The sequence below is a fragment of the Eptesicus fuscus genome, chromosome 5 (assembly GCF_027574615.1).
Source record: "Eptesicus fuscus isolate TK198812 chromosome 5, DD_ASM_mEF_20220401, whole genome shotgun sequence".
NCBI lineage: Eukaryota > Metazoa > Chordata > Mammalia > Chiroptera > Vespertilionidae > Eptesicus > Eptesicus fuscus.
The window spans coordinates 58830629-58858539 of record NC_072477.1 but is presented as its reverse complement, the minus strand read 5'-3'; the positions used below and the strand labels follow the sequence as shown (position 1 = coordinate 58858539).

The window sequence follows — 27911 nt, the reverse complement described above, 5'->3', positions numbered from 1 at the left end:
GAAAGGTGGATAATTATCTTTATTTAGGTCTGTTGGCTTTGTCAAGAAATTGACAAAGTGGAAATCTGGAAAAGGAGTTGAAGATGAATACAAAGAAACAACTATAACTATTGACTGAAGTATTTCGTAAGGTAAGAAGGGAGGACAGAACATCACTGGGGTGAGGGAAAGTTGGAATATATATAATAAATTGGAATATATATATAAGATCTATATATTGCTGAGATTTCACTTATTACTTAGTATGTGTGAAATTAAAAAAAAGTCCATGTGTACCTGCACTTAAAAGGAATCTTTAATCTTTTTAAAAATCTTCATCCCAGGATATGTTTATTGATTTTGTTTTAGAGACAGGGGAAGAGAGAGAGAGAGAGAGAGAGAGAGAGAGAGAGAGAGAGAGAGAGAGAGAGAGAGAACATCGATGTGAAAGAGAACATGGATTGGTTGCCTTCTATACATGCCCCAATCGAGGATTGAACCCACAAGCTAGGTATGTGACCTGACTTGGAATTAAACTTTTACCCTTTTGGTGTACAGGACAACATTCCAACCAACTGAGCCACACCAGCCAGGGCAGGAATGTATAGTTTTCACTTGTTGAATATAGTCTCTCTCTCTCTCTCTCTCTCTCTCTCTCTCTCTCTCTCTCTCTCTCTCTCTCTCACTCACACACACACATCAAATTTGCTAATATTTTCCTGATACATATTCTTTACTAGTTCCTTTGGTCAGATTTAGCTATTATTATCTAAGAGGATTATCTAAGAGGATTAAAATATCATGGATTTTAAATGAAAACGTACTGATTTGTCAGTTAATCCTTGAGAGTCTGAATATTTTTGCTTTATATATTTCTAGAAAATGTTTTTGGTACACATACATTCACATTTATTATACCTTCTGTTGGATTGTTTATCAATAGGTAGACTATCTCTTTTAATGCTTTATTCTTTAATTTTAAGTTGTCTGTTTTATTTTGGTGACTATTGCATTATCTTTCTTACATTGCTTTTTTTTTCAACTTTTCTAGGAGGTTTGGTTTTGGGTTATTTATTTTTTTGTAAGAAGAATAAAGATGCTTTAAAAATATAATTGAGACGTTTGCTCTGAGTAGAATGCAGTAGACCTTACAGGACAATGTTTCCACATCAATAACCAGAAAAATGGGGTAAATTACAAAATGCTATTTTTAAGGACACTGGAAACATGAGAACAAGGCAAGTTAAAATTTCAGAAAGGAAAGAGTCCTTCCTTTGTGAGTGGACAATCTCCAGTTATTTTCATCCATTGATTCTGCTGAGGATCAGCTTGGCATAGGCAAAAGTTCATCTATTAGAGAAGAGATGAACCATCAGAGCTTTAGACACTCATGGAGGCTGGTGTAAAAGCGAAAAAAAATTTTTTTAAATTACTGGACAGTTGCTGAGTTCTATGGTGGTAAGAAAAGTTGGGGCAGGGCTTCTGAAAGGCTTCATGAAGTCTCTCATAGTTCTTAAACAGTGACTAGGAGACAAAGTCTCACTAATACCTGGTTGGTCTCTGCAGGATAATGTGTCAAATTTTGAAAATGTGTGTTACTAGAGGTTAAAGAGTTAAGACCAAAACAGTCAAAGAACAGAATTAGCTTTCCTTAAGTATTTCATGGCTGAGGATACAGAGACTTGCTAGGTTTTTAATTAAAAGCCCACAAAGGCCATGCTCAAAGAACATGAAAGAACCAGCAGTGGGGTAATCTTACCAAAACTGTAATCCAGCTCAATAATGGATTAAATCATGGTATTCAGTCCCTCAACCTAAATGGGAAAAGGGAAACCATCTCTAGTGAAAAAAACAAAACATGATCTGAAAGCTCTATAGTTATTTTATACACAATGCTTAGTGTACAACAAATGATTGCAGGACAAGCAAAGGGCATGATAGAAACAGATACATAGATGATCCATATATTGGAGTTCAGAAACAAAAGGCTTTATTTTAATATTATATTTATTTTCAAGAAATAAAAATAAAAATGAACAAAATAGAACATTTCACCAATAATTAAGATCCATAAGTAAGAATAAAGTATGCATTCTGGAACTGATGAATAAAGTCTGAAATGAAAACATAACTGAAGGATCCAAGATGGCAGTGGAGTAGACAGAAATTACAGTCACCTCCTCCCAAGACCAAACTGTAATTACAACTAAAATATAGAACAATCAACCTGAATAAGCAACCCAAGTCTTGCTGAACAGAAATCTTATAGAAGTAACTACCTTGAGACTGGTAGGAAGGGCGAGATGCATAAAAAGCTGGGCCCGCTCCCCTGGGTGGCGCCTGAGATTCCCAAGAGATATCTCAGCTGCAAAGGTGTCCTCTAAGGAGCATGGGGTTTCAACCCTATGCTGGGCTCTTCAGCCCAGAACACCAGAGCCAGGAAGAGGTGCCCACAAAATATCTGGCTGTGAAAATCAGTGGGGATTCTATCCGCCACGGAGAAATATAAGTCAGTTAGAAACCCAGGTGCTATTTGAAGGGGCAGCACACAAAATTTCATTCGCAGCCACTCACCCTGGGCTCTGAACAGAGGGAGAGTGGGACAGATTAAAGTCTTATGAGGACAGATTGGGATTTGTGGCTCTGGGGAGAGAGCTGAAGGGACAACTGCCAGGATCCCTGTGCTGAGTCACTCTCCCATACCGCAGATGCATAAGGAGGGGGTGGTGCACTCCCCTCCTTATGGCATCAGCCTGGACTTCCCACCCTGCAATAGTCCCACCCTTGGACTTCCTATTGCCCCACCCTGTGGAGCTCAAGCCCTGCAGAGTAGTCAGCTGCTTAGGTCCTGCGTGTAGAGATCAGACAGACTCAGGGGGTGTCAGTGACTGAGTTGTGTGGCTCTGGGGTTGGAGCCATTCTCTGGCCTTCCTGTGAGCCTGACTGGGCCTTCCTCTCACAGGAGATCCATTAGCTCCACCCTACACATTCCCAGCAGCCCTGCCTCCTGAATTTGGGCTCTCCAGGAGGTCCAGGAAGAATCTGAGATAGACTGAGTAGCGTGGCTCTAGGAAAAGGGCTATTTCTCCTTTGCATATCCCTCTGGTACAGAGCTCTCCCTTCACACAGCCAAATCTTCATCTATATGGATATGATAAACTCTGCTAGCTTTACCCTTACAACTCCCTGATACCCTGCCCACCACAAACGTCTGCAGACACCCTTTGGTGGCAGCTAGAGTTAATATACCCCAGGATTTTTGCTGAGTGGCCTCACACCCAGCACTAGCATTGAGTTTGAACTTATATCAATCTGGTGAACATCACCTAACCCTACCTGGTGACTCAATGAGAACTCACCTCATGCACTTGAGGCTCCTTCAGTGACTGAGCCTAACAGGCAGTCAGCAGGTAGAGGCAGATCTCATGGTGCCTTGGGCCTTTTGCTGACCATCCCCTAGGCTTGATGCTGGTCTTGGTGAGCAGCTAGGTCCTTCCCACACATACCCCAGTTCAGCTGAAGCAGCCACAAATTGTGGATGGCTTGGCAGCTCCAAACAGGTAGCACAGGGCCAGTCACAGACAGTGTCCGACATTTACCTGCACTAAAGTTCCTACTAATGTCCCAGAACAAACCCATCCAGTGGCAAGCTTTAGACAACATCAGAGCAAGATCCAATTAGCTTCACAAGTGGAAAATACAAAGGGTGATCTTGGCAGGCCAGAACATGAGGCAAATTCCATTTTGTGTGGTCAGCACCAGCACAGCAGCGCATACACTGTGGTTTGGGTTGATCTTCACAGTCAACCAGCCTGGGGGTCGACTCCATAAACAAATGGGCCAACAGCAAAAACAAAACAAACAAACAAAAAAAACTCAATTACAGCCCTGACTTGGCATGACTAGGTGGTTAGAGCATTGGCCAGTGCACCAAATGGTTGAGGTTCAATTCACAGCAAAGGGCACGTACCTTGGTTGCAGGTTTGATGCCTGGCCCAGTTGGGGTGTGTGCAGAAGGCAACTGATCAATGTCTCTCTCTCACATCAATGTTTCCCTCACCCCTTTCCACTCTCTCTAGAAAAGCAATAGAAAAAATATTCTTGGGTGAGGATTAACAACAACAACAAAATTACAACAGGAGGCCTCATACAACCAACACAGGGGACATTCTTGGAGCGCCCAGTTCAGGTGATCAAGTGGACTGCACCACTGGGTTCCACAGAACACCTACTATATAAGGCCACTTTATCAAGACTGGGAGGCATATATCTACCTAATGCATAGAAACAAAAATACAGAGGCAGCCAAAATGGGGAGACAAAAAAACATGACCCATATGAAAGAGCAGGAGAAATATCCAGAAAAAAGGAGTAAATGAAATAGAGGCAAGCAATCTATTAGATATAGAGTTAAAAAAAAATGGTTATAAAGATGCTCAAGGAACTTAGTGAATACTTCAAAAAAGAGATAGCAAACATAAAATAGGACATAGAAACCATAAAAAAGAAGCTGTCAGAAATGAAGAATGCAATATCTGAAATGAAGAATACACAAAAAGGAATAAAGAGTAGGTTAGATGAAGCAGAGGACTGAATCAGTGATTTGAAAGACAAGATATCAGAAAACACCCAATCAGAGCAGTATAGTCTAAAGGACCTATGGGATAACATGAAGTATAACAACATTGGCATCATAGGGGTACCAGAAGAAGAGAGAGAGAGCAAAGGATTTAGAACCTATTTGAAGAAATAATGGCTAGAAGCTTCCCTAACCTGGTGAAGAAAAAGACACACAAATACAGGAAGCACAGAGTCCCAAACAAGATGAACCTAAATAGGCCCACACCAAGACACATCATAATTAAGAGGGCAAAGGTTAAGGACAAAGAGAATCTTATATGTAGGAAGAGACAGTTACTCTTATCATACTGTCAGCTGATTTCTCAACAGAAACATTTCAGGACAGAAGGGATTGGCATGAAATATTCAAAGTGATGAAAATCAAGGACCTGCAACCAAGATTTTTTACCCGGCAAGGCTATCATATAAAATTGAAGGAGATATAAAGAGCTTCCCAGACAAGATTAAAAAAATGTATTACCACCAAACCAGTGTTACAACAATAGTTAAAAGGTCTTCTTTAAGAAAAAGAAAGAAAAACAAACACTTATAAATAACAAAATGGTAATAAATATGTATTTATCAATAATCACTTTAATTGTAAATGAGTTGAATATTCCAATCAAAAGACAGGGTAGCTGAATGGACAAGAACAATATATATGCTTTCTACAGGAGATCCACCTAAGAAAGAAAGACACATACAGGCAAAAATAAAGAAATAAAAAAAGATATTTCATGCAACTGCAAATGGAAGTGAAAATAAAAAGCTTGTTAGTGCTTATATAAAATAAAATGGATTTTAAAACGACATCTATAATAACAGAAAAAGAAGGACACTACATAATGATAAAGGGAGCAATCCAACATGAGGATATAACCCTTGTAAACATTTCTGCACCCAACCTAGGACCACCTAAATACATGAAGCAAATCTTGATGGACACAAAGGGAGAGGTCAACAGTAATAGAGTCATAGTAGAGGATTTTAATACCCCATTAACATCAATGGAAGATCTTTAAGACAGAAAGTCAACAAGGAAACAGTGGCCTTAAATGACACACTAGATCAAATAGATTTAATTGATATCTTCAGAGCATTGCACCCCATGTATATTCCAAAGCAGTGGAATATACATGCTTTTCAAGTGCACACACATCATTTTCTAGGGTAGACCACATGATAGGACACAAAACAAGTCTCAATAGATTTAAGAAGATTGAAATCATATCAAGTATCAACCATAATAGTATGAAACTAGAAATCAATCACAAGGAAAAAAAATTAAAAAATACAAAAGAGAGGGAAGCTAAATAACATGCTACTAAATGATAAATAGCTTAATGATGAGATCAAGGAATAAATCAAAAGATACCTTGAAATAGTTGAAAACGAGAACACAGAAACCTGAAAACTATGGGACATAGTAAAAGCAGTCCTAAGAGGGAAATTCACAGCATTATAGACCTATCTCAGAAACAAGAAAAATCTCAAATAAACAATCTAAATTTACACTTAAACTAACTTGAAAAAGAACAAGAAAAAAATCTAAATTGAGTAGGTAAAAGGAAATATAATGATAAAAAATAAACCAAATAGTGTCTAAAAACAATATAAAGGATCAATGAAACTAAGATATAACTCCATGAAAAGATAAATAAGATTGGCAAACCTTTAACCAGACTCATGAGAGAGAGAGAGAAAGAGAGAGAAGAGAGAGAGAAGAGAGAGAGAGAGAGAGAAAGAAGAAGGGATCCAAATAAATAAAATCAGGACTAAAACAAGAGAAGTAACAACTGACACTAAAGAAATACAAAAGATTATATGAAAATATTATGAAACCCGGGTTCCACAAGATATGTGATCAGTGCTGGGGCCCCGCCAGCAGGCGAGGGGATCCCAAGGCAGGTGCTGGGCATGGAGGCCACGGGGGCATAGGCTACCAAGGAGACTAAAACTGAATCTCACATCACCCTGCTTGGCCCTGAAGGATGGCTGGTTAGCCAGAGACGGGTAAGATTCCTCAAGGAAGGAACAACCTAAGACAGGCACCGTTGCAGAGGGCCCATCAGGAGAGAATTTGGGGATCAATAGAGATGGGGCACAGACCCTCACCCCCCCCCAACATTGCAGGGGCCTGAACCCTAGCCCCTTCTGAGGGAGGTCTCCTGCCCCCATGGCTGCTTCGTGCTTCCCATGCCCAGCTCAGATCAGGACCCAGGTGACCAACAGAGACTTGGCCGACAGCAGCTGCCCTCTCACTCCAACAAGAATTGTTTGAGTTGTCTTGTACCCATGGTGTGGGGAAGTGGGTTTACAATATCTAAATCCAGCCTACCACCAGGAATGCTCAGGACCTACTAAAGAAGGCAAATAACCCCTTCCACTAATATTTACAGGGTAAAATAAGATTGTTGTTAGAGTAATAAATTTGACAGTAAAATAGTAGTCAAGTTTTCAGGCAAATTTAAATTAGCTAGTTGAAACAAGCGAATATTCTAGAAAAATTAATAGTACTGGACAAAAAGGTGTTCCTAAAGTGTTAACTAAAATTTTTATTGGTACTTCATCTCATGATAAAATTGTGCACCAAGTAATGAACCTAAAACAGTAATATTATAGTGCAAAAAATTAAAATTTAAAAGCCATCAAGACTACATTATAAAATTTTCAAAAGCCTCCTAACATTTAAATCAAAAAAGGAGGGGATAGTAGAAGAATATCATGTAAGGAAAAATATCCTGTAAGTAAATTACATCTAGAAAATTAATACTTTAGAAAATTAATTGTAAGGCTAAAAGAAAGACACCCATGAAAAACACACAAGGTATCAAAACAAGCCAGAGGAAAATCATTTGGGCAAAAAATGAAATAGGATCCCAAGTCAAATTTATAGAAAATATTTCTTTATTAACTTTTGGTTGCGATTATGTTTGTATATTTTCAGAAAACAACTCTGAGTCCATGTGGATTCCAGCAACAGAGAGGAATCGACAGGACTACTCCAGCCATGAAGACAGAAGAGAAGCAGTCTAGAGATGGAAGACGCTGATGTGGCCTTCCCATACTAGCAGTTAGCAGCTGTGCATCACTGCAGGTTGCCCAGGACCAAACCAGAGAGAGTCGGACCTGCATTACCACCATTTGTCCACCATCCAGAACTGTAATGTCAGTGCTGACATGTACACATAAGGAACTGTTGGACATTGAAATTGGATCTCAAAAGAACTGTTGGCCCAGAAAGAAACTCACTACAGACTGATTCATTTGCCTGTCACCATAACCATTATTGCTTGTCTCATTTTCTGTTCTGTATTTCTAATAGCACATGATCTCACTCATCTAGGGGAAATAATGAACAACATAGACAGATGAACAAGAACAGATCCAGAAACAAGGAGGCATGGATCAGACTGTCGGGCCTCAGAGGGAGGGTAGGAGAGGGTGGGGGTAAAGGGGAGAGATCAACCAAAGGACTTGTGTGCAAGCATATGAGCCTAACCAGCGGTTAAGGACAACAGGGGGGTGGGGGCATGTGTGAGGAGGGGTGTGGGATGGGAATGCGGGGATGAGGACAAATATGTGATACCTTAACCCTTTGCACTCGCTTGCTTTTTTCTCGATTCCTTTATTCTAATGCTAACCGTGTCGAGTCACACTCGACATCCAAGTGCAAAAGGTTAATCAATAAAGAAATTAAAAAAAGAAAGAAGACCAAAAAAAATGAAAGAAAAAAATAAAGTATGTGTTTATATGTAAAAAAAATATTATGAAGAACTATATACCAATAAATAGGACAATCTGGATAAAATGGACAAATTCCTAGAAACATACAATCTCCTAAAACTAAATCAAGAAGAAACACAAATAAGCCAGTCAGAGAAAGATAAGTATCACATGATCTCACTCATATGTAGAATCTAATGAACAAAATGAACTGATAAACAAAATAGATTCAGAGACATAGAACCATGAACAGACTGATGAATTTCAGAGGGAAGGTGGGGCTGGGGAGGGGGGTTAGGAGGGAGAGATTAACCGGGGAATTTATATGCATATATGCATAGCCCATGGATATAGACAAAAGTGTGCAGAAGGCTTGGGAGGGGCTGGTGCAGGAGGAGAGGATCAATGGGAGAAAAAAACAACCAAAAAAACCCAAAGGGGACATCGGTAATACTTTCAACAATAAAGATTAAAAAAAATACTGACACTTGAAACAAACAAACAAAAAAAGAAGAAATACAAAGTCTGAAAAGACTGATTATAATTATTGAAATTAAAGCAGTAATCAATAAACTTCTCAGAAAAACAAAAGTCCTGGAGAGGATGGCTTCACAGGAGAATTTCACCATGCATTCAAAGATAAACTAACACCTGTCCTCAAATTATTCCAAAAAGTTCAAGAGAAGGGAAGACTCCCGAGCTCATTTTATGATGCCAGCATTATCCTAATTTCAAAACCAGATAAAGACATTACAAAGAAAAAAATTATAGGCCAATATCCCTGATGAACATAGCTGCTAAAATCCTCAACAAAATATTAGTTAATTGGATTCAACAATACATTAAAAAATCATACACCATGACCAAGTAAGATTTATTTCAGGCATGCAAAGTTGGTCCAATATCTGCAAAGCAATTAATGTGCTATACCACATTAAAAAATCATATTCATATCAATATATGTAGATAAAGCTTTTGATAAAACACAGCACCCATTCATGATAAAAACTCTCAGCAAAATGGGAATAGAAGGAACATATTCCAACATAATATAGGGAATAAATGACAAATGCACAGCTAACATCATATTCAATTGGAAAAAACTAAAAGAATTTTCCTAAAGATCAGGAATAAGACAGATTTGTCTGCTTTCACCACTGTTACTCAACATAGCACTAGAAGTCCTAGCCACAACAACCAGACAAGAAAAATAAATAAAAGGCAATGAAATTAGAAAGAAAGAAGTAAAACAGCTATTATTTGCAGATGACATGATACTATATATGGAGAACCCTAAAGAGTTCATCAAAAACTACTAGGGATTGATAAGTAAATTCAGTGAAGTAGCAGGATACAAAATAAATATCTAGCAATTGGTTGAATTTTTTTAATACCAATAATGAACTATCAGAAAGGGAAACTAAGAAAACAATCGCATTTACAAATGCATTAACAAATACCTAGGAATAAATTTAACCAAGGAAGTGAAAGACCTGTTCTCAGAAAATTATAAGATACTGAAGAAAGAAATTGAAGATTCAGATAAATGGAAGCATATACTGTGCTCATGGATAAGAAGAATTAACATTGTTAAAATGTCCATACTACCTGAAGTAATCTATAGCTTCAATGCAATTCTTATCAAGATACCAATGGCATATTTCACAAAACCAGAACAAATAATTCAAAAATTTGTATGGAACTACAGGAGAACATGAATAGCCACAGCAATCTTTATGAAATAAGAACAAAGTTGGAGGAATCATAACACCTGCTATCAAAATATACTACAAAGTTATAGTAGTCAAAACAGCATGAACCTGACATGAAAATAGACATACAGAGCAATGCAACAGAATAGAAAGTCCAGAAATAAACACATGCCTTTATGGTCAATTAATATTTGACAGAGGTGGAAAGAACATACAATGCAATAAAGACAGTGTATTCAATAAGTAGTTTTGGGAAAATTGGACAGATACATGCAAAAAAAAAAACCCTGAAACTAGACCAACTTCTTACACCATACACAAGAATGAATTCAAAATGGATTAAACACTTAAATGTAAGACTTGAAATTATAAAAGTCCTAGAAGAAAACATAGGCAGTATAATACTGGACATTTCTCATAGCAACATTTTTTTTTATATAACTCCTAGGTCAAGGAAAACAAAAGAAAAGATAAGCAAATAGGACTACATTAATCTAAAAAGTTTTTTGCACAACAAAGAAAACCATCAACAAAATGAAAAGACAACCTACTGAATGAGAGAACATATTTGCCAATGATACATCTGATAAGGGGTTAATAGCTAAAATTTATAAAGAACGTATACAACTCAGCACCAAAAACAAACAATGTAATTAAAAAATGGGCAAAAGACCTTAAAAGACATTTCTCCAAAGAGGACATACAGATGGCCAATAGACATATGAAAGGATGTTCAATGTCACTAATCATCAATGAAATATCACCTCACACCTGTCAGAATAGCTATCATCAATAAATCAACAAACAAGTGTTGATGGAGATGAGGAGAAAGGGAACCCCAGTGCATTGTTGGTGGGAATGCAGACTGATGCAGCCACTGTGGAAAACTGTATGGAGTTTCTTCAAAAATTAAAAATGGAACTGCCTTATAACTCTGAATCATTTTCTGGGAATCTATCCAAAGAAACCTGAAACATTAATTTGAAAGAATATTTGCACTCCTATTATTAATTGCAGCATTATATTTACAATTTCTGTCAAGCCTAATTGCACATTAAACTCTACAAATAAAAGTCAGGAGAAGTTTAATTCTGAAAATTATTTTTTTTAATTATATTGAAAAATAATTTATATGTAAAATAATTGTTTCTTTCTATTATTTTGGTTTGCTTCTTTGGGGCCTTCTTTGCCTGTTTTAACTATCATTTAAAACTTTTTCTTGATATCCATTTTACTCATATTCCCCCTTTAAAAATTTTTACTATCTTTTAATTAGTGTCTTATTCACTGTTGGGTTCCTTCCAATGTCACCTTCATGTCTATTGATGGCTTTCCTTTTCACATCTTTTCAATCTCTACACTAAGCTTTGGCTTTTATGCTTGTGCTTTTCATTCATAGAAGTGTACCTTTAAGTTTTACAATGTGTGGCAAAATTTCTAGTTATAATTTTCTTCTACTCCATGATATCAATTTTCTGGAGAATGTCCTTCATCTGCCACTTGTTTTTCCCATTCCTTCCCTCCTCCCTCATTTTTTTCTCATTTTGGGAAGTCCCTTGACCCGTTTTGTGATATTGAATTTTGTTTATCTCCCAATTTTACCATTGGAAGTAGAATTTCAAAGGAATTTGTGCTGTTTATTTTCCTTGTTTCTGGATGCCTTCCATGAAGGGAAGGGAAATGCTGACTTGATGCTGCCATCTTCAAACCAGAAGTCATTCAGCATATTCTCCAACTTTTTGTCTTGAAAAATTTGAAACTTAAGATATACAAAATTATCACAATGGAATATCTCTATGACTTTTATTTAGATCCACTGGTTTTCAACATTTTGCCACATTTGCTTTCTCTGCATTTCTTTCGTTAAATCGTTTTGAAAGTAAGTTTTAGACTCTGCTAGCATTAAAAATGAAGCAAATTAAAGGTATTTCAATATCTATGATTATTACTATTTATGTTTATGCATAGTTTATGCTCTTCAGGCACAGACTCTGTGCCAAAGATTCCAGTGCAAGCAGGTTATTGGGAGTTGCAAGGAACATGGCTAGGAGAGGGAAGAAAAGGTAGTCAATGAAAGATGCAATATAATCCTAGAGAAACTCTGGGGAAAATGTATAAAACAAATGCATCAGAATTAGCCCAGCCAAGGAGAGGGACGGGGGAGTTCTGGCATTTATTAACTCTCTTCAGTCATTGGTTAAGCAATTTCCCTCAAGAGGTATTAATTCTAGTCCTCCATGTGTGGGCAAAGCAAGTTCTGGCAACCCTTCAACAAAGACACAGTTGATGGCTGATGGAAGGCAGGCTGATATGTAAGGAACACCAATAAATTTTTTAACAGCAAATTTAACACATTTGAACAAGAAATTAGAAATAAAACTGTTTAGAACAATGCACTTATAAAATTATTAAAATAAAAAGACATGTAACAGGCAAAGACAATCTTGGTAGGAGCAATTATTAGGTTGAGATTAGCTATCATCTTTAGTTCTACAGGTGTCATCATATAATTTTTTTCCCACTTATTATATTGACTAAAACCTGAAGTAACAAAGTTGAATGAAGCAGTGACTCTCTTTTTAGTGTACTACATTAAATATGATGTTCTGCAGGTGTGTTGTGTTGCCCTATATCAAATAAATGAAGTTTTCCTATAAGTTTCAAAAAACTAAATTTATTTCATTTTTATTAAGAATGAATATTTAATCATGTTAAATATTATATTTTTTGGTATCTAGTAAGATGATCAGATTGTGTCATTTAATTTTAGATTTTTTTTTCAAACAGCATATTGCTAAATTTTAATTTCTGTATGTGCATGTTTATTTTTAACAATTTTTAGGGTCTGTTTTTTACTATGAAAAGTTAACATTCTTATTTCTTACTAGAGGCCTGGTGCACAGATTTGTGCACATTGAAAGGAAATTAATTAGAAGGTGGCTGGCAGGGCGGGACTGGGCGAGATGGGCCAACACGCCCTGGAGCCAACCTCCCTCAGTCACTCTCTGGCTGGCTGCACCTGGGGCAGCGCCAGGGCTCAAAGGGTGTCTGCAGAGTGAGCAGGGTCCCTTGGCCTGGCCTGCAGGGATTGGGCTGAAACTGGCTCTCCAACATCCTGAGGGGTCCTGGAGTGGGAGAGGGCACTCTGCAAAGTTGCTGTAGCTCAGCAGCTCCTGTGTTGAACATCTGCCCCCTGGTGGTCATTGCTTAGTCATAGCTACTGGCTGGTTGGCTGGTTGCTTAGGCTTTTATATTTATAGATGATGACTAATCTGTATGAAATTATTTTTTCCATCTTTAGTTTTTCTTGTTCTTTCAACAAAACTTTTTGGTCTTTTCTATTTTCTTTTTTAAAAAATATATATATTTTATTGATTTTTTACAGAGAGGAAGGGAGAGGGATAGAGAGTTAGAAACATCGATGAGAGAGAAACATCCATCAGCCACCTCCTGCACACTCCTTACTGGGTACGGGCTCACAACCAAGGTACATGCCCTTGACCGGAATCGAACCTGGGACCCTTGAGTCCACAGGCCGATGCTCTATCCACTGAGCCAAACCAGTTAGGGCTATTTTCCTTTTTTTTTTTTTTAAATCCTCGCCCAAGGATATATCTTTATTGATTTTTAGAGAGAGAGGGAGAGAGAGAGAGACATCAATGTGAGAGAGAAATATCAATTCCTTGTCTTCTGTATGTGTTCCAACCAGGAATTGAACACACAAACTAGATATGCACCCTGCCTGAGAATCAAATCACAATATTATTTTATTTTTAAAAATATTTTTATTGATCTTAGAGAGGAAGGGAGAGGAGAGAGAGAGAGAGAAATATCAACGATGAGAGAGAATCATCAATTGGCTGCCTCCCGCATGGCCCCCACTGGGGATTGAGTCCGCAACCCAGGCATGTGCCCTTGACCAGAATCAAACCCAGCACCCTTCAGTCTGCAGGCTGACGCTCTATTTACTGAGCCAAACCAGCTAGTGCCAACTCACAACCTTTTGGTGTATGGGACAATGCTCCACCGGACAAACCATCCAGCCAGTAAAAAGCCTTCTATTTTACTTTCTAATTAGATTGCTTTCTAGTTACTCTTTTCTTCATCTACTTTGGAAGCTATGAATTCTATTTCTATTCTTCTAGGGGTTAATCTAAAATATGTAGCTAATTTTTATCAACATCTAGAATATATTAATATATCTATTTTCCCCCAAAATAAAGTAATAACCTCAACAAACTTATTTTTCATCCTCATAAACTTGTACTTCCCAACACCTCCAATGTTGTAATAATTTGGGATTTTAATTCAAGATTGTTTTTAAATTTTTAAAGATTGAGATTTAAATATATATTTAACCAGTTTTTAAGTCTCCATTGTTCACTCCCATTAGCACTAATTTTTTTCAAACAGCATATTGCTAAATTTTAATTTCTGTATGTGTATGTTTATTTTTAACAATTTTTAGGATCTGTTTTTTACTATGAAAAGTTAACATTCTTATTTCTTACTAGAGGCCTGGTGCACAGATTTGTGCACATTGAAAGGAAATTAATTAGAAGGTGGCTGGCACCTAATTAGTGCTAATAATTAGCACTAATTTATGTGTGTATCTATGCATGTAATTATTTATTTATGAGGAATAATTTACATAATCTTCTTTTTTATTCTTTTTGGTGCACAGTTCTATGAATTTTGACAAAAGCATATGGTGGTGTAACCACTTCACAATCAATATATAGAACAGTTCTATTACCCAAATAATCCTTTTGTGCCCCTTTGTAGTCAGCACTTGCCCCAGGCCCCGTTAACCACAATTTGTTTACTGTACCTATAGTTTTGTCTTTTCCATGTATGTAGCCTTTTGGGAATGGCTTCTTTCACTTAGCATAATGATTAGAGATTCATACATATGTTCTACATATCAGTAATTGGGTCTTATTTTCATTGAGTAGTATTTCATCATTGATTTTTGTTTTTGTATCCCATGTTTTCTCTTAGAATATTTTTGTTTTGCTGCCATAATTCTTTTTTCAAAGGGTCTATAGCCAATTGACCTTTGAAGTTCTTGTTTGTGTGGAGATATTTTTATTTAAACTTGTGAGTGAATGGTATGTTGACTGGGACATATTTTGGGTTAATGTAATTTTGCTCAGACCTTTGTAGATATTTTGGCATTTTCTTCTAGCACCAAGTGCTCCCTAATGAGATATCTGATGACAGTCTCATTCTAGTCCCTTTATAAGCAATTTGTAAAACTTTAATTTTTAAACTTTCAGAATTTTCTTTCAATTGTTTGAGTTTACTAGTAGAGGTTTCACCAAGATGTGGGTCTTTACTCATTCTGCTTGGCCCTTGGTGGGTCATTTCAATCTTAAGGCTTGGATTGTTATTCAACTTGTTAAGTGTTCTTTGCTCTCTCTCCCTCATATTCTCTTCTGGAATTCCTTTTGCAGTGAAGAATGAACTATCTGAATTAATCTTCTATAGCATTTAACGTTTTTCTATATTCTATCTCTGTATTTTTGTTCTACTTTTGAGTGCTGTGATATTCCAAATCATTAATTTGTCCTTTAGTCATGTTCAGTCTATTACCTAACCATTTTGCTAAGTTATTTACTCAGGCAACTTATTTTTTATTTCTAATAACTATTTGAATTATTTTTTTTCTGTGATTGTGGTTTTTTACAATGCAACATAATTTCAAATAAGCTTCCAGGGGTAGCTCTCATTTTGTTTTTAAATGGGGGTGGGTTATTATCATGGCATTTAGTACCACAAATCAGAGTCTGACAGGGTATTTGTTGAATGAGTATAAAAATTCTAGTTAGACTTTGAAATAAACATTTTGCATTTGTTGCGTTATCTTTTCCTCATGGGTCAATTTTCTGGTGCCTTCACCTTGATCCCTCTCATGTTTTCTCCAAATGTTTGTCATTTTTGGTTTATATACAGTATATGAATTCAGGACTAGTATTACTATTATAGGTAACGGAGATGAGTTTCTTCTGGAGCTGGGTAGGTGTTTTTTTCTCAGCAAGTTCCTCTCCAGAATTGGAGGGCTTTCTGGTGTGTTTTCTGCCTGTGAACCAGCTCTATCAGCCGGCACACTCCGCTTTAAGGTGCTGCATACTTGAAGAAGTGAGGGAGGTTAGGGACACCCTCATTATGAAAATATATTCACTATTGAAGACAATAGTGATTAAGAGCTCAGGCTGCATATTAATTGTTCTAATTTATTACAAACTTTATTACCTTAGAAAAGTTATTTAAGCTCTTTTATGCATTCTTTCTTCCTCTAGAAAATGAGGATAAAAGAATAGCTATCCTTTAATTACTTGCTAGCTCTTACTAAATTTTTAATGAAATGATATATATTATATACATATAAAATTTAGAATAGTTTAAATTGTCATTATAATTTTCCTCTTGGGCAGGACCATCTCCCCTGTAATTTTTCTGCAGAATCTGCTGGGGAGGTCTGAAATTATCTCAAGTTTTGTTCTACTTCTCTTTCTGTTCTGGCAAAGCATTCCTAAAACTAGTTTCATCATTTGCAAAATAAGGATACCATAGTACCAACTTAATTAGAATATGTTATATAATTTTACAAAACACTTAGAAAATTGCCTAGCATGTATCGCTATGTAAGTATTTGATAAATTAGTCTCTTTCTGTTTCTTATTATATTCATCTATGCCTTTTCTGTTTATGAGGTTCATCCAGGCTCTAAACATTACCTTGCTCTTGGTTTCTTTTAGGCTTCCCTGCCCTTAGGAGGTTCTCACTCAATCTCACCTACAGTGCTGACACTATAATTATCTAATTATCTTCCTCTTTGAAAGCTCAATTCAGAGCCTTTAAATCACCCTATTTATTTTTTGCCTTCAGTCTCCAGCCATTTAGCATTCTTCAAAGGAAATACACTAGAGTACACATTATTGAGCCCCTACTCTGAGGCACTTACCAGCAGGAGCTCTCTTATTTTATTCTTACAACAACCTATAAGGTAGGTAGGTATCATTAATATATTTTTTTTACATATGACACACTCAAAGATGTGAAGTAACACACAATTATTAAGGATAACAGTAACTCAAATCCAGGTTTGTCTGACTGCAAATATACTATCTGAATGCTGAAAACTCTTCCCAGGCTCATTGTTCCATATTACATCTAAACACCATATCCTCTCCTACAGTACACAGCTTTTGTAAGGAGTTGTCAGTAATCTCTTACTCAATATGTATTTGCTGTTTCTTAGTGCTCCATTTTTTTGTCTTTGTTTTTCAGTACATTGGCTTTGCTAGCTTCTTAATGTCCTAACACTTTGCATATGTCATTTCACGTGTGAACTCTGAAAAATGAATTGCTAATGAGAATAGTGAATCATTTTCTACTTTTAGTTTTCAAGATTTCTCATTCTGAAAACATAGGTTTCCAAATATTAATTTGCTTTAACTGATTACTCATACATAAACTTTATCTAAAAAAAAAGAGCCTGCCAAGTTAGAGTACACAAATAGCTCTTATAAATCCTATGTAATAAAAGCCTAATATGCTAAGTGTCTGGTTGGCCATTCAACCAATGAAGTGAAATATGCTAATGATATGCTAAGGCTGCTCAACCGCTCACTATGACGTGCACTGACCACCAGGGGACAGACACTCTGACCAGTAGGTTAGCTTGCTGCTGGGGTTGGACAATTGGGACTGAGCGAAAGGGCTGGACATGATCTAGAGACCTCCTGTGGTCCCTCCCCGGCTGACCAACCTCCTGTGTTCCTCCCTGGCCCTGATTGTGCACCGGTGGGGTCCCTCGGCCTGGCCTGTGCCCTCTTGCAATCCGGAACCCCTCAGGGGATGTTGGAGAGCCGGTTTCTGCCTGATCCCACAGGCCAAGCCAAGGGGCCCCACTGGTGCATGAATTCATGCACTGGGCCTCTAGTTATTGAATAAGCCCTTGCTGGTTTGGCTCAGTGGATAGAGCATCAGCCTGTGAACTGAAGGGCCCCAGGTTTGATTCTAGTCAAGGGCACATGCCTGGGTTGCAGGATTGATACTCAGTGGGGGGTGTGCAGGAGGCAGCTGATCAATGATTCTCTCTCAAGATTGATGTTTCTTTCTCTCTCTCCCTCTCACTTCCTCTCTGAAATCAATAAAAAAATTTTTTTAAAATTATTCAATAAAAGTTTAAATTACTAGAGGTTGCATCATTATGGTTTATTGAGAATTGTTTGTCTTCTATAATATGACGTTATTCTCAGAGGAATACTGATTAAAATAGAAACCAGATGTGTTTTTTAAGACTAGACTGAAAAAAAGAAGATAAACAAGTAGAAAATTAATATAAATATGACCTAAGGTGGTTTCTAGAAACTTGAAGCGTGGGCATGACAGAAAAAGCATGTGTGCATGTGCATATGTGTGTGCATGTATGTGGTAGGAGGGGGTTAAAAAATAGAGGTTTTGGTTTGTCAGAATTCAAGACAAACCAACACCAATTCCTAAATATTTTTAAGTATTTGGTGTCACCAAGGAATTAGCCTAATTTAATTTTACCTGTAAACCAAGAAAGTAAGAAACAGGGACAAGATGGTCTCTCAGTACTAATTAGATGAGCAACTTTGTTAAAAGAAAAAAAATAACCCTTTTAAATGTAAAATATGACATGTTCTAGGTGTGGTAAAATAATACAGAAAATTTTTATATTTGATCTCTTTTCTTCCACCTAATTTGAGTGACAAAAAGAACAATAATGTATTTAATGATGGTTTTGAGTTTCCTTCTTGATTTTATATTTGATTATATTAGAAATAAAAGTATATTTCCTACCACAATATATCAATATCCTGAGTGGAATCAAATGAAATGGAAGACATAAAGAAGGCAATCAAGGGGAGGAAGGAGTACATAATAAATAATTTAATTACCATTTTGAAATTAGTATTTAATCACTCTTTTAGTTACTAAGAACTAGAATTACTCTCCTTACTTTTATTTAACCAAAGCAAAAATAATAAAATGAATGTTTTTCTAATAAACCTGCCTGTCTTAAAATATGGTAAAACTTCATTTATTTGAAGTCCCTTTTTACCACTGACATTGAGTTTGGATTGAAATTTATCTTTTGCTTTACAGATATTTTCAAGATAGTACAAATTAATAGAATAAATCAGTTGTCATGGGAGATTTAAAAACAGTTAAGAGAGAAAACAATTTTCAAACATCTTTCAGTACTTTCATATCCATATTTGCAGAGTAGCTGATAAGCTAGTCCCATATTTTCCTTATTGATTCAATTAAGCCAGGGACAGTTTGATTTATTACACATATAGCACGACATTAATAAACAGTATTTCTCTTAAAATGGACTATAATTTTGGATTTTTACTAATTCAGCAACTTTCTAAACTGGTGATAAAATGCTTCCATCTTCCAAGCCACTTAGGCTAGGAAATAAAAACTCTACTCATGTGCAGCCAAATCATTCTATTAGAAAGAAATCAGTCTTGTTTTATAGTTCTCCTGGCCACTATCAAAGACCGAAATGATTGTCTTTTTTCCTTCCAAATTAACCAATTTTTCTGGGCATTAGATAAACAAAATTTTAGTTTTTGACATATTCTTTTTGTTGTGTAATCTACTATGGTATTTTATGTTGATAGGAACAACTCTACTACAATATTCCTTTATTAGCATATTTCCTTAAGGATATATAAAATATAGAAATGACGTTCTTTTAAGTAAAATAACCAGAGATCATAGTAAGTATTGATTTCTTTGTAAAAATTCTTATATTGTTATTTAAGAGACTTTTCAGTGTCACAAGAGTTGACTGAAAAGTATACATTCACCTATATTTTGACAATTTTGGAACCCATTTATGGTTAACGGATCACGGAAGACGTTGGAACCAGGGGTTTCTATATTAGAAAAAGAAGGCTAGAGTTTTATTCAGGAAAAGTGGGAATGTTATTGAACAGAAAAATAACATGATTACAGTTGTGCTTTAGGAAGATTAACCTGATAGCAGCATATAAAATAAACTGGAGTTTGAAGAGAGAAGATGCAGACAAGGAGATGGATTAGGAGTAGAGTTGACATGAGAGATAACAGTTGACTTAGAATGTGAAGGGAAAAATTATAGGAAGAAACAGGTGTGGAAAAAGTTGTGGTGGTAGAAGTGATGATTTTTGAAATCAATTAGAGAATTAAGGAAGATTCACTATGACTGAATTAAAATTAAACACCACTGAGGAAAATATATGAGTAATATTTTAGTTTGAAGAAAAACCTATGGAGAATGTGACAGTCTTTTCTCTTACCTATGAATTATTTTGTTAGCCACTGGTTTTATAGAAATCTATATTTTACTGGATACCCAGCTTTTTGTGGGTGTATCTTTATACTAAAGATGTTGGACCCCATAACTTTCTTCTCCATCTTTACTATCATAACTATCCTTATTCTGCTTCCGTTCACTTTTGAAAAGTTTATCTGGTGCTGAAAAGTCATGGTTGTGAAGCTAATGAATTAAAAATTAAACCAATTTTGTTATTAACACATTGACATCCATGAAACATTAAAAAAATTTGTTGTTGCTAGTTTTATCCCTCATTTGCTGCTTTGCTATGTAGACAATGAATGTGGAACCAAAGAATGACAATTTAAAGCAAAGAATATAATAACCTCAATTACACAAGGTCTCTGTTGTTTTTCATAATATTCTCCTAGGGTTGAACCAAACTCTCTCCACTCCCATTAGAACACTTTTCAACTGTTACAGAGTGCTACTAGGCTGTCAAAACCAGTTACTCACGTATAGCACTTAATCAAAGAGACTGATTCTTTGCTAAAGTTAAGCATTGATTTAAAGGGAATCAAGGCAATAAAGAATGAATTGTACATAATTTCACTATATAGTAATTCCCAAATTGAAAAAATACTCTGATGACATCTTGCTGCAGGTCTAAAGTTGCTCAGTAATTCACTAAATTAATAATATAACCTGAAGAACTTTAATTTTAGATTAGCATTTCAGAGAACTTTTTATAAATTTAAAATTAAATGAAAGAAAATTTTAGTGACTCAGAGACACAAAGAGTCAATTACATTTGTAAACTGAGATATTTATATAGTTGAGTCATTGGCACACCACAATTTTGAGCATATGACTCAGACTTTGTATCTTATATACAGTTAGTTTTAAAATGTTAGGGCATAATGCCAAGAGTAAGCACAAAGTTTATATAACTGAGGATTTATAGGGACCACAGGCTTGCTCAATTACTTTTGGAATTTTACTTCAGAGTTTAAACTACTGTCTTTGACCAGGTCTATCAGATTTGGAGTAGACTTGCCTGCACTCCAACTTCCTATTCCACTTAGAATAAACCCAAACTCCTGTTGCCATGACCTTCAAAATTCTTGATGATCTGGTCCCTGCCTGTTTTTTTAGTTGCCTTTATATCTCACTATTATCCCCATTGCTCATGTACTTTATTCACATTGGTCTTCTTTCAGTTCTTGGAATACACCAAGTCATTCCTTATTTAAAGTAGGTGCCTCTACCCATTTATCTTTCTCTCTCCTATCTCCTTGAACACCTTCTTTGTATGCTAATATCTCCACCCTACCCCAACTCCCTACTTACATCACAGATCTATGCATTGTTAGGAATGCATACTATGTAGGGATAGAGATCACTTCCAGAATATTCACCATTGTATTTCCAAAAGTTGACGATGACATATGGCACCAAGTAGTTATTTGATAAATATTTGTTTAGTGGATGAATCAAGGCAGTAAGTACTATTGGTTGTATGAAATGATCCAAAGTTGAGGCTAAATTCATGGAAAAGAATTGACAGAAGGGATGAAGATAAATCTGTAGTGTGAAGACAGCTGTGGGAATGTAGTGGATATAAACCTTGGACCACACTCTCAAATATGTAAGAAATTACATATAAATTTATGTTTATACTAGTAAATCAACCCAGCTTCAACTGTGAGAATTTCACCCCCCCTTCCCCACCCCCAGCTGTGGAAAACTTAACCTCAATTATTCTTGGGTTTCTCTGTCCTGCTTCAAGATGGGCCAGGGTTCAAGGGTTTGATTTAGGGCCAAGGCAAGGGCCTCTGGTTGTTGAGCCATTTGTCTACTTCGGTTACTTCTGGGGGTGTTCGCTGACTCTGCTCACACAGTTCCTCCAGGTCTGGGCTCCCTGCTGCTTCCCTATTTTGTTTGAAACATGGGAAATCTTTATGAGAGTTGCTTATGGGCCCATCTTTTTTGAGACATGAGATAGTCCTTACTCTCTCGAGCTTTTCTGCTTCTGCTGGGTGCTGCAGCATAACCAGCAATATAGGAGCTTGACTCCCCAAGTAGACTTTTTTTCTCTAAGTTTCCTGGTCTATGAACTCTACCTTCCCTCAGCTGCCTATCAAAGGCACTTTTATACTTCCCTTCTTTTCAGAGGACTCAACAAAACCTTTGAAACAGATTTAGGCTTTACATAAACCAAGTCAGGGAGTAGATAGGGCTTTTTTCTCCCCCATTTTTCCTTTCCAAACACAAAGTTTGGCTATCTTTTTGAAAATATGAAGAACAGAATGAATAGGATAAATGAGCACAATTTAGTATTTCCTAAGCTTATTTTGTTAATAGGAATTAAATAAATTTGTGCCACAATAGAGGCAAGAAGTGCAATTCTGCTCATGTCACTCTTTTAACACACTACAGTGGCTTCCTACTGCTGTTAGGACACAAATCAAACTCCCTGACCTAGTCCATCACACACTGCCTGCCTCTCCGGCCTCATCATGCACCACAGTCCCTCTCATTCTCTCTACTAGAGCCACACTGGTGCTTCGTTGTTGAAAAAGACATGCTCACTTTCAACACATGGTCTGTATATTGACAGGTACATCCTCATTTGGTTAACTCCAAGTCACCCATCAAATTGCAGCTCTCCTGGTGTTATTGTAGGAAACGTATTCCCACTGCCACCTATTGTAGGCACTCAAACCTTTCCTTTATACTACTTGTCCATGATGGTCACTTTCTTTCATAAAATTAGAAATGCAACGGATAACTATAATAAAATAACATTTAATCTGTCAGATTAGTGTGATTGTAAAATGCGTACAACTTCCTGGAAGGTAAATTGGCAATATTTAAATACCATCTGACCCAGAGAAATTCCAGAAATGGATCCCACAGATACATTTGCAGAGTCAAAAATGACACATTTATAATTTTTTCTTTGCAGCATCTTTTTTTTTTTTTTTTTTTTGGTAATAGAGGAAGATTGGAAAAATTAAATGTTCATCAGTTGTAGACTAGTAAAACACACCATGTATATCCATTCAATGGAGTACTATGCAGCTGTTAAAAAGTGAAGAAATTTCCTAAATACTGAGATGAGAAGATTTTCTATTTTTACTTAGTAAAAAAAAAGCAAAATGCAGAACATTGTGTATGGTATGTTGCCTTTTGTATACAAAGAGAAAAAATAAAGTAATCTTACCTAATAAAAGAGTAATATACAAATTAACCACCACTCTGCTACACCCACCAGCCACGCCCACCAGCCAATCAGGAGTGAATATGCAAATAAACCCAACCAAGATGGCTATGGCCACAGAGAGCAGGAGGGAGGCTTGGGTTTCCCCAGCAATGGAGGAAGCCAAGCTTTCCACCTGCCCATGCTGGCCTAGGCCTCCACTCAAGGCTACAAAGTTTCAATGATAGAAGATACATAAATCCAAATAGAAATGATGGCAGCCATGGAGCTGGAAAGAGCAGGAGGCTAGGGTTGCCCCGGGCGATGGAGGAAGCCAAGCTTTCTGCACACCCTGGCCAGCCCAGGCCTCCCTTTAAGGCTACAAAGTTTCAATTATAGAAGATACATAAATCCCAACAGAAATGGCTGCTGCCACAGAGCAAGCAAAAGGCTTGGCTCCGCTCCAGGCTACAAAGTTTCAATTGTAGAAAATAAATAAACCCCAGATACCAGGTCCTCCACTTGGGTCACCAGGGGGCATGGCCAGCCTGCAAACCACCACAGGCCCCTTGCCCAGGCCGCCCCATGCCCCAAGGGAACCCCCACCCTGATCCGGGACACCCTTCAGGGCAAACCAGCTGGCCCCCACCCCGTGCACCAGGCCTCTATCCTATCTAATAAAAGAGTAATATGCAGATTGACCATCACTCCAACACACAAGATGGCTGCCCCCATATGGACAAAGATCCTGCCCCCATGTGGACACAAGATGGCCACCACAAGATGACCAGCAGAGGAGGGCAGTTGGGAGGGACCAGGCCTGCAAGGGAGGGCAGTTGTGAGTGATCAGGTCAGCAGGGGAGGGCAGTTAGGGGTGACCAGACTGGCAGAGGAGGGAAGTTGGGGGCAACCGGGCCTGCAGGGAAGGACAGTTGGGAGGGACCCAGGCCTGCAGGGGAGAGCAGTTGGGGGGGACCAGGTCTGCAGGGGAGGGCAATTAGGGGCAAACAGGCTGGCAGGGGAGCAGTTAGGCATCAATCAGGCTGGCACGGGAGTGGTTAGGGGGTGATCAGGCTGTCAGGCAGAAGCAGTTAGGGGCAATCAGGAAGGCAGGCAGGCGAGCAGTTGGGAGCCAGCAGTCCTGGATTGTGAGTTGGACATCCCTTGAGGGGTCCCAGATCGGAGAGGGTGCAGGCTGGGCTGAGGGACACCCCCCTCCCGTGCATGAATTTCGTGCACCGAGCCTCTAGTATATACATATACGTGTATTTAATTTATCTGTATATGCATAGGAAACTCTGGAAAGATACTCAAGAAACTAATAAAAATGATCACCTACATTTTGGTGAAAGGATGGGAAGTAGGAGGATGAAGAATAGGATAGGATGTAAGAATAAAAATAATGAAAATATTTAATGATGTGCTTGTGTATTAATTATATTATACATCACTATGTATGTGGCATACATTTAAAATTCATTATGGAAATGCAAAATTAATTAAACCAAAGCAATTTTCTATTATTTATCTCTTCATGAAATAGGGATATAACAAAGGTTGCTTAAGCAAAACTAGGTGGTTGGTTATTACTTTAACAACTGCCTATATTTTCATTACAGTCACTGAATTAGATTCTCATACTCTTTTTATATGTCATACCTCCAAATCAAACTAGACAAATGTTAGGCACTGTTTCCTTTTGAAGAAACCTAGGTGATAATCTTTACTTCCTAAGGTTATTTTAATTTTTAATTTTTAAGCATATTTACTTTTAAAGTCAATTTTTAAGAATAGATGCAAGAATCCTTTGTTTTACAAATTTAAAGAAGTCTTTCCAATTAAAAATGGAGTTAACTCAATCTGGAAACAACAAAAGAGACATTACTTCAAAATATTTCTGTGTTTAGCCTATCACTATATATACATTAAAACAAAAGCAATAAATATTTGTCAACATTATTACTACTAAGAATTTTAAAAAACATAGAGGGTTAACCCATCTGTTACTCTTGGTTTCTAGAGAATCCCTCTTGAAGTATAAGAATAATAAGGACATAAATGAGGTTTTTCATTACAGACTTGGTGCTAGTGAAGCAGATTGTGGGTCCATCTTGAATTAATTATTCTCCATTAAAGAAATTGATAATCAAATGATTTAAATATAGTTCCCTTGTTGAGATTAATTCCTTCATTAATATTACTGGAATTATATTTTCAAATCACAGAGTACAGTGGCATCTAATGAACTTAAAGTACGTAGATCACAATCTCATACTTATTTTGCTTCCAAATTTATAAGTAACCCTATATAGCAGACTTTCAGAAGGAACCAGGTACTCTTTACCAATATACCATCCATTTCTTTTATGTAAGTCTTAAGTGTTTAATTAGAAAAATTTGACTTCTAATCTGTTGGTTTTGTAATTTAAATTTGTAGGGTCAGTGTGGAACTGATTTAATAGCTCTTGAATACTTTATATGTGGACTGACAATAATTTTTATTTCTTTAGAGGGAATATCCAGGTACTAATCCTGCTCATTATTGTTGCCTACAAAACTAATGGGGGTATGATTCAGAACACAGTAGCATCACACTTTCTTTCCTTCTTCTCTTTCTTCTTTTAGAGAAAATATGATAGGATATTTTTGCAGCAATCTAGCTTTCAACTATAGAAGGGCCCAAACTCCTCTGCCCTGATACACTTAATTTCAATATCTGGTGCTTCTACAGTAGGACCTGGGTACATTTAAACTATTCTGTGCTCTTGATTCTGTTCCCTAAAAGTATACACACAAAGGGAAATCACATAATCCAACTGAAAGGACTTAGTTTCCTTATCCTATTTGGTCTACATGCACCACCTGGTGGTAAAGTAGTACATTTCAAATGCTGTGTGTGTGTGTGTGTGTGTGTGTGTGTGTGCGTGTGTGTGCGTGTGTGCACACACACACACATTTTGGGGGTATTAAAATGGGAAAGAGAATTTTAATATACATTCTGAAATATTGATTTAGATTACCAATGCAATTATTCTGTAACAAATATCTAATAAAACACCAAAAAACAATTATATATATGCTGGATCAGGAAGTAAAGGGGAGAACACTTCATGCTGGAAAGTAAAATAGCTTTCTTATTTACATTAGCTGTAACTCTTACAATTCCATCTATAAGTTAACATTTATTTATTGTGATAATGGTCTTATGAGGCAAGAGTTAAATACCGATAATCAATGTAAAACCATTTTCTTTATTTTTAATTTTAAAAAATAGTAATTAAAAATTGTGTACCCTTTTCCTTATACAGTAGTTAAAGTTAATAAGTCACAGAATTTTAAAACTACAAGTCACCATATAATCAGTTAAACTAATTTTACAAATGTAGCAGCTGAGATTCAGGAACGTTAAGTGACTTGTCCAAGGTCATATTTGTAATTAGAGGCCCAACTCAAATAAGAACCCAGGTCTTCTCATTTTCAGTCTAGAAATATAAGACATACAAATTATATGCATATACAATGGTAAAATATTTCTGTATGAAGGGATATACCCTTGTCTCTGCCAACTTGTGCGTTAGGACACTAAGATGTGAGTAAATACCGATTAGTAGTTTTATTCTAACATCCCGAGTACCAGAGAGTAATAGAAACACATGCATCATAAAGCTATGGAAAAAAAAATTCTAACTATTAAAAAGTCCCTTATATATATGTTCAAAGGAATATTTTTCAACTTATATACAACTGCTATGTTGTAAAGATGGTCCAAAAACTTCCCTTTTCCCTTCTAACTGCTTCAGACCCAGAGAGCTGTTTCTACTAAGGAGATACCCACTTGTAGATTTAAGCATAAACCATGTTCATAGCTCCCTCTCATGACCATTGAATGAATATTATGCAAGTCTCCTTTATTCTCGCTGTTGTATTCAACTAACAGCTCACTGGTTAAGTTTTAATTGCTTCCAATGAGGTCAGCAAAGGTATTTATCGAAAAGCCCTGAATAAAAGGCTCCACACACATACACACAAGCATACTCGCACTCACACACACAGAGAAAATCCTCTTGCCTGTTGATTTATGGAAACAATTATGATTCTGCTGGAGAATTTCTCAGCTGAGAAGTAGTTTGTAGCTACAGTAGAGAGGCTCAAGTTGCAGAAGGCAGACAACAGACATGGAATTCTTGTGTATCCAGCTGTTATCAACAGAACAAGTAAGTTACTGTTATTTGTCTTTTAAAATAATGCTGAATGTTTTCTAGTAGTTTCTCTGGTTTTAGTACTGAGGAGAAAAGTAAAGTTACCAGATTTTCGAGCCATATAATTATCTATAGTAATTTCACTGTAGAACTTACAGAAAGAGAAG

The 27911-nt window shown here is 36.7% G+C and overlaps 2 protein-coding genes across 4 annotated transcripts in view; one reads left to right on the top strand and one right to left on the bottom strand.

Annotated features, from left to right (window-relative positions):
* Positions 1–27911, bottom strand: part of FAM227B (family with sequence similarity 227 member B) — a 208748-nt gene that overhangs the window by 43037 nt on the left and 137800 nt on the right. The window lies entirely within an intron of this gene.
* Positions 27537–27911, top strand: part of FGF7 (fibroblast growth factor 7) — a 71327-nt gene continuing 70952 nt past the window's right edge. Inside the window, exon 1 of the mRNA XM_008143130.3 lies at positions 27537–27759. The gene's annotated coding sequence lies outside the window, so the exon portion shown is untranslated. The remainder of the gene's footprint in view (positions 27760–27911) is intronic.